This window comes from Monodelphis domestica, chromosome 6 (assembly GCF_027887165.1).
Source record: "Monodelphis domestica isolate mMonDom1 chromosome 6, mMonDom1.pri, whole genome shotgun sequence".
In the NCBI taxonomy this organism is placed as follows: domain Eukaryota; kingdom Metazoa; phylum Chordata; class Mammalia; order Didelphimorphia; family Didelphidae; genus Monodelphis; species Monodelphis domestica.
In genome coordinates this window covers 187,740,706-187,754,837 of record NC_077232.1, presented here as the reverse complement: position 1 = coordinate 187,754,837, position 14,132 = coordinate 187,740,706, and positions in this window count along the sequence as shown.

Here is a 14,132-nt window from a genome sequence, read left to right as displayed (position 1 = left end):
ACTAACAGTTATCTTAAGATACTGCTCAGAAATTAACCTCAGGCTTTTAAATTATGTATATCTCTTTTACTGTTTAAAATATGCTTTAAATAGATCTGTTTTCTCAAAGTTGTGTTCCAGATATTCTCTCTATTCCTGAGTATTATTTAAAATAAAATATTTAAATATCCAATATTTAAAATTTAATATATTTAAAATAAACACTGGACATAAATCTGACTATGTCATACCCCTATATAAAAAAATATGCAAAAATGTTTCCCCATTACCAGTAGAATGAAATATGAAACTCTCATTGATGCATTTAAAGGCTTTTACAGCCTGCTTCACATCTTTCCAGTTTAATTTTGCATTAATATTTGTTTCACAAATGCTCTATTCTAGTCAGTTTGACTGGAGAGCCTTTTGTTTATTCCTCACATGATATTTAATCTCCACTTTCATGTCTTTCTACAATTGGTCCCCCATGCAAAGAATGTACTACTTTATCAAGTCCCTCTCCTAGAAACTCTACTTGTTCCCTTCAAAACATAGTGTTCCCACTTGTACACAATCTTTTCTGATGTCCTTCAGTTATTTGCACCCTCTTCCTCATGAAATTAATTTGGATTATTTTGTATATGCTTTTCAGCTACTTAACTTGTGTACATGTATAGTGCAGATGTTGTAGCCTGCTCCTTTAGTATCTCTCTTCTCTCTCTGGGATGACTTTCTCAATGTCCAATCTGCACTCATGTTGATATTCAGAATGGGTGTTCCTGGATGGGGCTTGCTATCTTGCAACAACTCATTCTCATGGTTTTAGAAGTATGTCTGCTCAGGATAGGGTATACTTCCTACTACTTACAACTCAAGCTCAAGAGCCTCAACTGGTATGCTTCCTATTTAACAAGTCACCAAGATTCACCAAGTCAACAAGTGACCAAGACTCTATTCTTAATCAATGATATTTAGTAAATAGACGGCAAAACAAAAATAACATTTTAATTTAAATATTTAAACATTTAATTAAACATTTAAATTAACATTTAAAACATAGCATTCCACCTATAAACTTGTGGCATATTTTCCCACTAATGCACCCAATGCCCATAGGGAAGAGTGGACAGAAACTTATAGAGCCAAGACAAGAAGGCACATGAGTAAGGAACATGTGGCTGAGTTAATGCATAATTCTGTGCTGTATTTAGCTTTCATTCCTTTGGTCTTCTTCAGGGGCATCCTGTACTACAGTTCACTGGTGGGCAGAGTAGCTCTTCTTTTTTACTTCCCTGCTTTGGTGATGGATGAAGCCACTTTTCTGTGGGCTCCTATTTTTAATTAATTAATTAATTTTAAACATTTTTTCTATGCTTACATGATTCATGTTCTCTCCCTCCCCTCTTGGAACTAATTGATAAGCAATTCCATTGGATTATACATGTATTATTTGAAGGCTCTTATTATTGGGTTGCTATTCTTCTAATACTGCTCTCTTGCTTTGCTGGGCCACCTATCTGCTGGTTGCTACTCTTCTTCAGTGCTATCAAGGCAGTTTTAAGCTTCTTCTTCTTCTTTTCTTAAAGTAGAATAGAAAACCTAAACCTGGAATCTGCAGAGCTTTTCCAGCTCTGTTTTCTTGGCTGGGTTTTGAGGACTTTCCACATTTCAGGTAGCAAGGACTCAGTGACTCTGAGGTCTCTTCTCATACTTGACCAGAATTTCTCCTGATCTTTCAGCACTCAGCTCAGCTTTTCTCTAAGCTATAAACTTAATTCTCTTCTGAGATCAGCTCTTCTCTCCGGCTTAAGTTTAGCTTAAGTTAAATTCTTCTCTGAGTCCTAACCTGGTCTTAGTTCCTAGCAAATCCCACCCTCCTCCCCTTTCCAGTTAGCTCTTCCAGGCATCAGATGCAGACTCAGATCTATTCCTAGATTGGCATACGATATCTTTTCTTGTCCCAGCTCTTGAACATTCTACTCTCAAACTCAGGTCCAGGAGTGTGGTTTTAGACTAACTCTAATGCTCCAAAGTAGGACCTCTTGCATGAACAGATTCATCTCCCTCATGGTGAGAAATCAAAATTCACATTTGTGACAGACAAGTCACCACCAAACAATATGTATTTGTCCCATAGTCATAAAATGATTCTAGGTATAAGAGTTTCCCAGCTGGCCCCACTCACTTCCAAGCTGTGTGACCCTGGGTAAATTATTTAACCTCAGTCTCCTAGCCCTTCCTACTCTTCTGCCCTGGAATCAGTACTTAGTATTGATTCTAAGATGGAAGGTAAGAGTTTAAAAAAAAGGTTCTAGGCTCAGAGTGAAAGTTAATGGGAAACAGGAAGAAAAGACCAAGAAGAAAGGTAGAATGAATTGATAGGAGTCCTCTTCTCTATCTTTACCATCTCTAGGCTAGCTTTTTTTTTTTAACCCTTACTTTCCATCTTTTCCAATACAGTGTATTGGTTTCAAATCAGAAGAGTGGTAAGGTCTAGGCAATGGGGGTCAAATGACTTTCCCAGGGTCACATAGTTAGGAGGTATCTGAGGTCAGATTTGAACCTAGGACCTCCTGACTCTAGGCCTGGCTCTCAATCCACTGACCTACCCAGCTTACCCCCACTGGCTATCTTTGTGTTTCTTGGTTTACAATCTGAGTAATGTGATTTTTTTTTCTTTTTTGGTAAGGCCAATCTAATAGATCCTTTTTTAGAAGATGATGATTTATATGCTGTCAATAAATTTGCCTGCATAAGCCAACGTATGCTTGTAGTTGTATATTTCGCACCTGTTTCTCCAATTTAAACTGGGATGGCTGGCTTGACCAATTTAATTCCCTTTTGATTGTAAGTGAAGCTAAAAATCTTTTAGTATTGTGTGTCTCTGGCCTGGTGGCTTTATCTACCTGCCAAAAGGACGCCTTTCTGCTGAGTGGCCAAATGACTGTGAGTATTTATTACTGGATAGGAATGATCCCTTTTCTCATAGGTCTGTGGTCTTGGCTTGTCTGTTTTATTAATCATTTTTCAGGCTGGGCGACATGCCTTAAAGAATTTTACCTGTGTCAAGCCTGAAGGACTGGGTTCCAGGGCTAGAACAGCTGGACTTTCTGCTCCTCTCCATGTGTTTGCACAGGAAAACAAAGAAAGCAATTTGGCACTCAACTTTATTGCCTTGTAGTGGCTGAGGAGAGATCTGATGTCAAGCTTCCAGCTCTTTAGATGCTTCCAGTTTGGGCTCCCTGACATACAAAGTCAGTTTCTTGTTTTTTTTAAGGCCATGATAAATTATTCCCCTTTTAGTATTTTATTTTTTAGAGTGAGGAACTCAAGGCCCTTGCGGATGAATAATTGCTCTTTTTTTTTTTCCCAGGGCTTGACACTAGATTGACAAGCCACAAATACCACATCTCACGGTGTGCTTGCTGGAGAAATCTGTCGTTCTTGCAATGAGACATGGGTCCTGAATCCCACAGCATAAATCCTGCTCTGATTTTTAGGACTTAGAAGGATTATGTCATTTGAATTCTAGCCCAGTTTTTCCTCTGGCACCAAGAGAAACCTGAGGACCCCAAATTGTGACAAATCTGGCCTTCAGTTCTCTTATTCTGCTGCAGGGTTTACACAGTTGGCAGGGCCAGTCTACATCTTCCTGCATGTAAGGTCTACCGCCAGACATTTCTTCATTTTAAAAAATGACAACAGGAGACTTACAATGATCCTAGGATCATAAATGATTTCGAGCTGGAAGGAACCCTAGAAATCGCCCAACTCCTTCACTTTACAAATGAGCAAACCGAGGCCCACAAAGGTGAAGCCAGTTTTTGCTCAAGGTTACAAAGGCAGTAAATAGTCCTTCTGGCACCATTAGTACCAGTTAGTAAATGGTCCTGGCAAAGCTAGGATTTACATTTAGATCTTTTGACGCTAAATTCAGTGCAATTTTCCTGAAGCAAAAGCTTCAGGAAAGGAATTCTAACTGAACACTGAGTTTGGGGAGGGATTTAGAGGATTCTGCTCCCTGCCTCAATCCTAGCCCCACAGATTCTTGGGCTTATGATTTTCTGCTTCCTGGAAGAGATGTGTTCATCACCACCCCTGACCTTTTTGTAGCACTTCAAAGCTTACACAGCACTTCCCTCTCAAAACCCTGTGAGATAGGTAGCCCACAATTTAATTATTTCCATTAGGCAGATGAGGGACCTGAGGACCAGAGAAATAAAGGAATTAGATCAGGGTGGTGTATTTAATAAGTTTCAGAGCCAAGGGGTTCAGTGGATGGAGAGCCAGGCCTAGAGTTGGGAGGTCCTAGGTTTAAATCTTACCACAGACACTTCCTAACTAAGTGACCCTAGGCAAGTCACTTAACTCCCATTGCCTAGCCCTTACTGCTCTTTTGCTTTAGAACTAAACAATACTTAGTATTGATTCTAAGATGGAAGGTAAGGGTGAGTGAGAGAGAGAGAGAGAGAGGAAGAATAATAAAACTAAAAGGAAGCAAGTATCTGGAAGAGGATGACCAAGGGCTATAAGCTCCCCCTAACCTCATTTCAATCAGACATAAGCATTTAACCCTTTGTCTGTTCTGGTTAGAAAAAAGCACATCCGCGACTTCCGGGTAATCATGGCTGCAATCTAGACGCCGCACGCTTTCTCTCCCCAGCACCGAACGAAATAGACTACATCAAAGGAGCATAAAATCACCTTTGGAGGAACAGAAGGACTCCCCAGTACCCCACAGAGGCAAAGGTACGTGGGGCTTGAACATTTCCACACTAAAATAAGAAGGAAAAGCTTGCACAGAAAAGTGAACTGAGCCGCCCTTCCCCCACCCCACCTCCCCCACTAAACCAGAGTGAGCTACCTGAGCGCTCACCGGGACAGCGAGTGAGTGGGGAGCGTCTCTGTCTGGGGGGGCAATCCAGGGTCCTTGGGATCTGGGGACTGCCAGGAAAAAACGTCTCAGGGCGCTTTCACTGGAGAATCCAGCGGACCTGGACTTGGGGCTGGCTGCGCTGAACAACGCGCGGTGATTATCTGGGCGGAGCTGAATACCTGGGCTCGGAGGCTGGGAAGAACTAGTCTGAAGCAACCTAAATTCACAGAAAAACCGCTCTTATAACCCAGACCCCAGACCAAAAAGGAAAGGGAAATAAAACCACCAAAGGGATGGCTCACATGGCCCAAAATCAAGCCTCCAGGAAGAAAGGGAAAAAAGTGACTATTGAAAACTTTTATGGTGGAAGTACCCAAGGAAAAGAGGAGAATGAGGAGGAAATCCAAAAAAATTCAGAACACGCCTCCCAAAATGGAAACTATCAACAAGCTCTGGAAGATCTCAAACTGGAACTTATCCAAAAGATGGAAACCTTCTGGAAAGAAAAATGGGAGAAAGAGATCAGCTGTCTGACAGATAAGAATGCTCAATTGGAAAAAGAACTCGAAGCATCCAATACAAGGGCAGACAAGGCTGAAAAGCAAATCCAGTCCCTAATGACCAGAATTAAGCACCTTGAAGAAAGTGAGATGATAAAACAGCAAGAATCAATAAAGCAAACCCAAACAATTAATGAATTGGAAGAAAACATAAAATATCTCACTGAGAAGGTCACGGACCTGGAGAACAGAGGAAGACGAGAAAATCTCCGTATCATCGGTCTCCCAGAAAAACCAGAGGTAAACAACAAATTGGATTTTATTCTAGAGGAGATTATAAAAGAAAATTGCCCCCACGTTCTGGAGCAAGGGGGCAAAATAGAAATAGAAAGGATTCATAGAACACCTTCTATACTAAATCCCCAAAAGACAACGCCTAGGAATGTAATTGCCAAATTCAAGAGCTTCCAAGTAAAGGAGAAAATCCTACAAGAAGCCAAGAAGAAGAGCTTCAGATATAAGGGGGCTCCCATAAGGATCACACATGACTTAGCGGCTAACACACTAAGAGACCGCAAAGCATGGAACACGATATTTAGAAAGGCAAGAGAGCTGAGTCTCCAACCAAGAATCAACTACCCAGCAAAACTGACTATATACTTCCAGGGGAAAGTATGGGCATTCAACAAAATAGAAGATTTCCAAGCATTTGCTAAGAAAAGACCAGAGCTCTGTGGAAAGTTCGATATCCAAGCACAGAAAGCAAGAGAAACATGAAAAGGTAAATATGAAAGAAAGGGAAAAGGAGATAAATCTTATCTTTCTCTTTAAGTCAAACTCTCTTCTATAAGGACTACATTTACATCTAATTATATATATTAATATGTGGGGAAAATGTTTTGTGTAACTCTCATAAATTGTATCATCATAAGAGTAGTTAGAAGAAACATGCATAGGGAAAGATTGGGGAATTAAGAAGATTTGGGGAAAGTTGGGGCAAAAAAAGGAAAAGGGAGGGGGGAACCACCATAATACTAAGATTAACTTCAAGAAATAGGGGGGGAATCAATAGAATAAACTTTCCCATATAAAGATACACATGAGAAGGGGAGGGGAAGAACTCTCATATGAGAAGGAGAGGAAGAGAGCGTGAAGTGGAATTACTTAAACCTTACTCTCAGTGAAATCAAATCTGAGAGGGAAGAACATCTAGATCCAGTGGGATCCTGAATTCTATCTTATCCATTAGGGCAAGAAAGAAAGGAAAATTAAGGAGGGGGAGGGGGGAGGGAGTACAAAAAGGGAGGGAAGGAGAGGGGGGAGGGGAAGGGAGCATAAAAAGGGAGGGGCTAGAAAGGGAAGCATCTCAAGGGAGGGGTCTAGGGGGACTGACCTAAAGTAAATCACTGGTTCAAAAGGAGAAAGCTAAAGAAGAAAGGTCAGAACTAGGGGAAGACATCAAAATGCCAGCGAATCCACAAATAACAATCATAACTTTGAACGTGAATGGGATGAACTCACCCATAAAACGCAGACAAATAGCAGATTGGATTAGAACACAAAACCCTACCATATGTTGTCTTCAAGAAACACATATGAGACGGGTTGATACTCACAAGGTTAGAATTAAAGGTTGGAGTAAGACCTTTTGGGCCTCAACCGATAGAAAGAAGGCAGGAGTTGCAATCATGATATCTGACAAAGCCAAAGTACAAATAGACCTGATCAAAAGGGACAGGGAAGGTAAATATATTCTGCTAAAAGGAAGTATAGACAATGAGGAAATATCACTAATCAACATGTATGCACCAAATGGCATAGCATCCAAATTTTTAATAGAGAAACTAGGAGAATTGAAGGAGGAATTAGACAGTAAAACCATATTAGTGGGAGACTTGAACCAACCACTATCAAATTTAGATAAATCAAATCAAAAAATAAATAAGAAAGAGGTAAAAGAGGTGAATGAAATCTTAGAAAAATTAGAATTAATAGACATATGGAGAAAAATAAATAGGGACAAAAAAAAATACACCTTCTTCTCAGCACCACATGGCACATTCACAAAAATAGATCATACACTAGGTCATAGAAACATGGCACTTAAATGCAGAAAAGCAGAAATATTAACTGCAGCCTTTTCAGATCACAAGGCAATTAAAATATTGATCGGCAAGGGTACATGGAGACCCAAATCAAAAATTAATTGGAAATTAAATAACATGATACTCCAAAATCGGATAGTTAGAGAAGAAATCATAGAAACAATTAACAATTTTGTTGAAGAAAATGACAAAGGCGAAACATCCTTTCAAACCTTATGGGATGCAGCCAAGGCAGTACTTAGAGGAAAATTCATATCCCTGAGTGCATATATTAACAAATTAGGGAGGACAGAGATCAAGGAATTGGAAATGCAAATAAAAAAACTTGAGAATGAACAAATTAAAAACCCCCAGAAGAAAATCATACTAGAGATCCTAAAAATTAAGGGAGAAATTAATAAAATAGAAAGTGACAGAACTATTGAGCTAATAAACAAGACTAGAAGCTGGTACTTTGAAAAAACAGACAAAATAGACAAAGTACTGGTTAATTTAATTAAAAAAAGGAAAGAAGAAAGGCAAATTAATAGCATCAAGGATGAAAAGGGGGATCTCACCTCAAATGAAGAGGAAATTAAGGCAATCATTAAAAACTACTTTGCCCAACTATATGGCAATAAATATACCAATCTAGGTGATATGGATGAATATTTACAAAAATATAAATTGCCTAGACTAACAGAAGAAGAAATAGTTTCCTTAAATAATCCCATATCAGAAATTGAAATCCATCAAGCCATCAAAGAACTGCCTAAGAAAAAATCCCCAGGGCCTGATGGATTCACCAGTGAATTCTATCAAACATTCAGAGAACAGTTAACCCCAATATTATACAAACTATTTGACATAATAAGCAAAGAGGGAGTCCTACCAAACTCCTTTTATGACACAAGCATGGTACTAATTCCAAAGCCAGGCAGGCCAAAAACAGAGAAAGAAAACTATAGGCCAATCTCCCTAATGAATATAGATGCAAAAATCTTAAATAGGATACTAGCAAAAAGACTCCAGCAAGTGATTAGAAGGGTCATCCACCATGATCAAGTAGGATTCATACCAGGGATGCAGGGCTGGTTCAACATTAGGAAAACTATCCACATAATTGACCACATCAACAAGCAAACCAACAAGAATCACATGATTATCTCAATAGATGCAGAAAAAGCCTTTGATAAAATACAACACCCATTCCTACTAAAAACACTAGAAAGCATAGGAATAGAAGGGTCATTCCTAAAAATAATAAACAGTATATATCTAAAACCATCAGCTAATATCATCTGCAATGGGGATAAACCAAATCCATTCCCATTAAGATCAGGAGTGAAACAAGGATGCCCATTATCACCTCTATTATTTGACATTGTATTAGAAACACTAGCAGTAGCAATTAGAGAAGAAAAAGAAATTGAAGGCATCAAAATAGGCAAGGAGGAGACCAAATTATCGCTCTTTGCAGATGACATGATGGTCTACTTAAAGAATCCTAGAGACTCAACCAAAAAGCTAATTGAAATAATCAACAACTTTAGCAAAGTTGCAGGATACAAAATAAACCCACATAAGTCATCAGCATTTCTATATAATTCCAACACAGCTCAGCAGCAAGAACTAGAAAGAGAAATCCCATTCAAAATTACCCAAGACAAAATAAAATACTTAGGAATCTATCTCCCGAGACAAACACAGGATCTATATGAACACAACTACAAAACACTTTCCACACAACTAAAACTAGACTTGAACAATTGGAAGAACATTAACTGCTCATGGGTAGGACGAGCCAATATAATAAAAATGACCATCCTACCCAAACTCATCTATCTATTTAGTGCCATACCCATGGAACTTCCAAAAATTTTTTTTACTGATTTAGAAAAAAACATAACAAAGTTCATTTGGAAGAACAAAAGATCAAGGATACCCAGGGAATTAATGAAAAAAAATACAAAGGAAGGGGGTCTTGCAGTCCCAGATCTCAGACTATATTATAAAGCAGCGGTCATCAAAACAATTTGGTACTGGCTAAGAGACAGAAAGGAGGATCAGTGGAATAGACTGGGGGCAAGCAACCTCAGCAAGACAGTATATGACAAACCCAAAGATCCCAGCTTTTGGGACAAAAATCCACTATTTCATAAAAACTGTTGGGAAAATTGGAGGACAGTGTGGGAAAGATTAGGCTTAGATCAACACCTCACACCCTACACCAAGATAAATTCAAAATGGATGAATGACTTGAACATAAAGAAGGAAACTATAAGAAAATTAGGCGAACACAGAATAGTATACATGTCAGACCTTTGGGAAGGGAAATACTTCAAAACCAAGCAAGAATTAGAAAAAATTACAAAATGCAAAATAAATAATCTGGATTACATCAAATTAAAAAGTTTTTGTACAAACAAAACCAATGTAACCAAAATCAGAAGGGTAGCAACAAATTGGGAAACAATCTTCATAAAAACCTCTGACAAGGGTTTAATTACTAAAATTTATAAAGAACTAAATCAATTGTACAAAAAATCAAGCCATTCTCCAATTGACAAATGGGCAAGGGACATGAACAGGCAATTCTTAGCCAAAGAAATCAAAACTATTAATAAGCACATGAAAAAGTGCTCTACATCTCTTATAATCAGAGAGATGCAAATCAAAACAACTCTGAGGTATCATCTCACACCTAGCAGATTGGCTAACATGACAGCTATGGAAAGTAATGAATGCTGGAGGGGATGTGGCAAAGTGGGGACATTAATTCATTGCTGGTGGAGTTGTGAATTGATCCAACCATTCTGGAGGGCAATTTGGAACTATGTCCAAAGGGCGATAAAAGACTGTCTGCCCTTTGATCCAGCCATAGCACTGCTGGGCTTGTACCCCAAAGAGATAATGGACAAAAAGACTTGTACAAAAATATTCATAGCTGCGCTCTTTGTGGTGGCCAAAAATTGGAAAATGAGGGGATGCCCCTTAATTGGGGAATGGCTGAACAAATTGTGGTATATGTTGGTGATGGAATACTATTGTGCTAAAAGGAATAATAAAGTGGAGAAGTTCCATGGAGACTGGAACAACCTCCAGGAAGTAATGCAGAGCGAGAGGAGCAGAACCAGGAAAACATTGTACACAGAGACTGATACATTGTGGTACAATCGAAGGTGATGGACTTCTCCATTAGTATCAATGCAATCCCTGAACAATCCGCAGGGATCTAAAAAAAAAATACTACCCACAAGCAGAGGATAAACTGTGGGAGTAAAAACACCGCTGAAAAGCAACTGCTTGACTACAGGGTTGGAGAAGATAAGACTGAGGAGAGACTCTAAATGAACACTCTAATGCAAACTCCAACAACAGGGAAATGGGTTCGAGTCAAGAACACATGTGATAACCAGTGGAATCATGCGTCGGCTATGGGAGAGGGAAAGGCGGGGGGGGGGGGGGGGGCGGGAAGGGGAGGGGAGGAAAAGAAAACGATCTTTGTTTCCAGTGAATAATGTATGAAAACGACCAAATAAAATAATATTAAAATTAAAAAAAAAAAAGAAAAAAGCACATCCTTTCAGAAACCCCTCAGTTAGGATCATGGTTATTTATTTAAAGAAGAAAAAGGAAGAAGGGCTTGGTGGGTCTAATATGTAGGGAAAAAAAAACCCATTGTTTTATTGATGGAGGGAAAGAAACAATATGTGGATGAACATAACGACTACTTAAATCCAAAATTTAAAATAATTCTGATACTGAATTTGGGTTACCTTACTCTACCAATACTTGTCTTTCCTTTCTTTAAAGTATGAACCTAACAATCACCAACCAAAAAACCTCCAAACATTTTATGTACAACAAAAAATTATGCAAAGGTACAGACTTGTATAAATAAAGTTTTAAAGTCAATGTTAAGTTTAACATGATAGTAATAGAATTGCCCCAATTGTTTGCCCTTCTGAATTTCTTTTGTGTATTTTTGTATATTTTACTATTTTTTTAATTTAACATTTTCCATCTGCCACTTCTCACTAATTTGCCCTCCTCTCCCTCACAGTTACATATTTTGTTCCCTTCTCCTTCACAGCTACACACACACACACACACACACACACACACACACACACACACATACATATATACCCCACACTGGTATATACTTAATTGTTTTTTCTTATGATTTGGAAGAACTTTAGCTTGAGACAGTCTGTGGTAGTTGGTTAAGTAATGTAGTAGATAAAGCCCCCAGACTGGAGTCAAGAAGACCTGAGTTCAGATTTGATCTCAGATATTTGCCACATGGACAAATCAATTAACTTTTGTTTGCCTTGGTTTCCTTGTCTGTTAAATCCAATTCATTTTGATTTCAAATCGGGTCCCAAACACCTCACTTACTAGCTGTGTGACTCTGGACATGTTATTTAACTTTTGTTTGACTCAATTTCCTCATATGTAAAATGAGCTGGGAAAGGAAATGACAAATCACTCCAAAATTTTTGCCTTGAAAACCCCAAATGGGGTCATTTGTCTTCCTCTCCCCCACAGGCATACTTTTTGTTCTCTCCTTCATGGGTATATATTTTTGTGCTCAATCATTTTTTCTCACAACTTGAAGAATTTTAGCTTGAAATATCCTGTGGTAGTTGGTAGCTTTTGCATGTGACATCTGTGGATCTCTGGTATTGAGACAGGTATGTTGAACATGGACTAAAATGAATGAGGCAAAAAGCACTTGCCTTCCAAGGTTGCCACAAAGTTTCAATGAGGCAATAATTATAAAGTATTTAGCTACTTAGTAAACGCTAGCTATTATTACAAACAAACCTAGTTTTGGAATCAGGAGACTTGGCTCTGAATCCTCATTCTTCTGCTAAAACCTATAGAGCTTTCAGCAATGTGTTGTCCTCTGGGTCTCAGTTTCCTCCTTTGTTAAATGGTAAACCTAAATTTCCCCCCCTCATAATCAGGAGAATGTGAGTTAATATTCTGAGTCTTAAAGCCACTCATGAATACTCAAGCTCAGGAAACTATATTATTGTTTTAGGATCATGGTCAGACAAGCCTCTTCTGCCTCGGTGGGGCTGTACTTGAAGGGTAGAGAGTTCAGCAGAAGAAACTGAGCAACAATTTGATTTTTTTCTAATGTAGTGGCCCAATCCCTCCTCTTCCCAGGTGGGAAGCAGGGATCTAGATGTGTGCAACAGGGCAAAGAGGGAAGAGAAAGCTTTTGCGGAGAGAGCACAGAGGAAGTGAAGTTGACTAGGGGAGGCAGACACCTGCCAGGAAAATGCTGAAAAGTCCCAGGGCCAAGCAGTCCACAGCGGGAACAGGGATGACTGGTGATGCTTGGCGGTGTGCCATGGGAGCTAGAAGGCTATGCTAAGGGGGAGGGCAGGGAAGAGAAGAAGCATTAATAAAAGAACCTGCTATATGCCAGGCACTATGTCTTCTTCACAATTCTGTGAGACAGGTGCTATTTGGACACTTATTTTTATATTGGGGAAACCGAGGCAGGCAGAGATGAAGCCCAGGGTCACAGGGCTGGTAAACATCTAAGGCCAATCAGAACTCAGTTCTTACTGACTTCAGGCTCAGTGCTCCATCCATTGTCCCATCCTAGTGGCCCTTAAAGTGAAAGATAGATCAAGAGAAAGTACAAGAGTGACAGTGGGCACATGGATCATGTAATAGGAGATGAGTAGACTTTAAAGAAGAGGGTTTTACCAAGGCCTTCACTTCTGCTAATATTTCTGGGACTTCATTAGAGGCTAGCCTATTCATTTTTGAGGACTGTCATTTAACCTGGAGGGAGAAGGGAAAAGAGTTTCTTGGTGGGCATGCCCATGTTTCTCTAATTAGCTCCCTCTTCAAGCTTCTCCTAAATAGGTTGCCATTGGATCAGAGGATTTGGGGTTTGAAGGGATATTTGAGATTATCAAGTCCAAACGTTCTTAACCTGGGGGCTGTGGACTTTTCCAAAAGAGGACATTTGGACATTTCATTATGATTGGCTTTCTTTGTGATTTTTTATTTAACTTGTACATTTCAAAACATTAGTTGGAGAAGGATTTCTTGGGTTTCACCAGACTGCCAAAGGGGTCAATGACAAACAAAAGATTCAGGACTTTTGATCTATTCTAGTCTCCTCATTTTGGAAATGAAGAAACTAAAGCCTAGATAGGGTCACATAGCTGGTATGTGGCAGGATCAGGATTCGAACCCAGCTCCCCAGATCACAAATCTAGCCTTCATTCATGTATTATTCTTTAAGGAAAAGACCAGTTTGCATCATTTCAGAAGACAATTTTCCCAGAAAATGTTGAGAATGACAGATCCAAGAATAGATAACTAGGAATGGATCTGACGTTGCAATTCTTTTATCAAGTGAGAGTTTTAAGGAAAGCAAGATGAATATAATAGGGAAAGGACATGATCAATGATTTCATGGATACTTGGGACATCCCCACAGAGGAAACTGCTTTTTCTAATGCAGATAAGCACCGACTTTTACCATTTATAGTCTTAAAAAGTTGCCCCTTGGCTACATGTTTCAGATCTAGAGGTAGTAGATCCTGGGTTCAAATTTGACCTTAGCCACTTCCTAGTTATATGACCTTGGGCAAGTCATGTAACTTCAACTGCCTAGTCCTTAACACTCTTCTGCCTTGGAACCATCAATTCCAA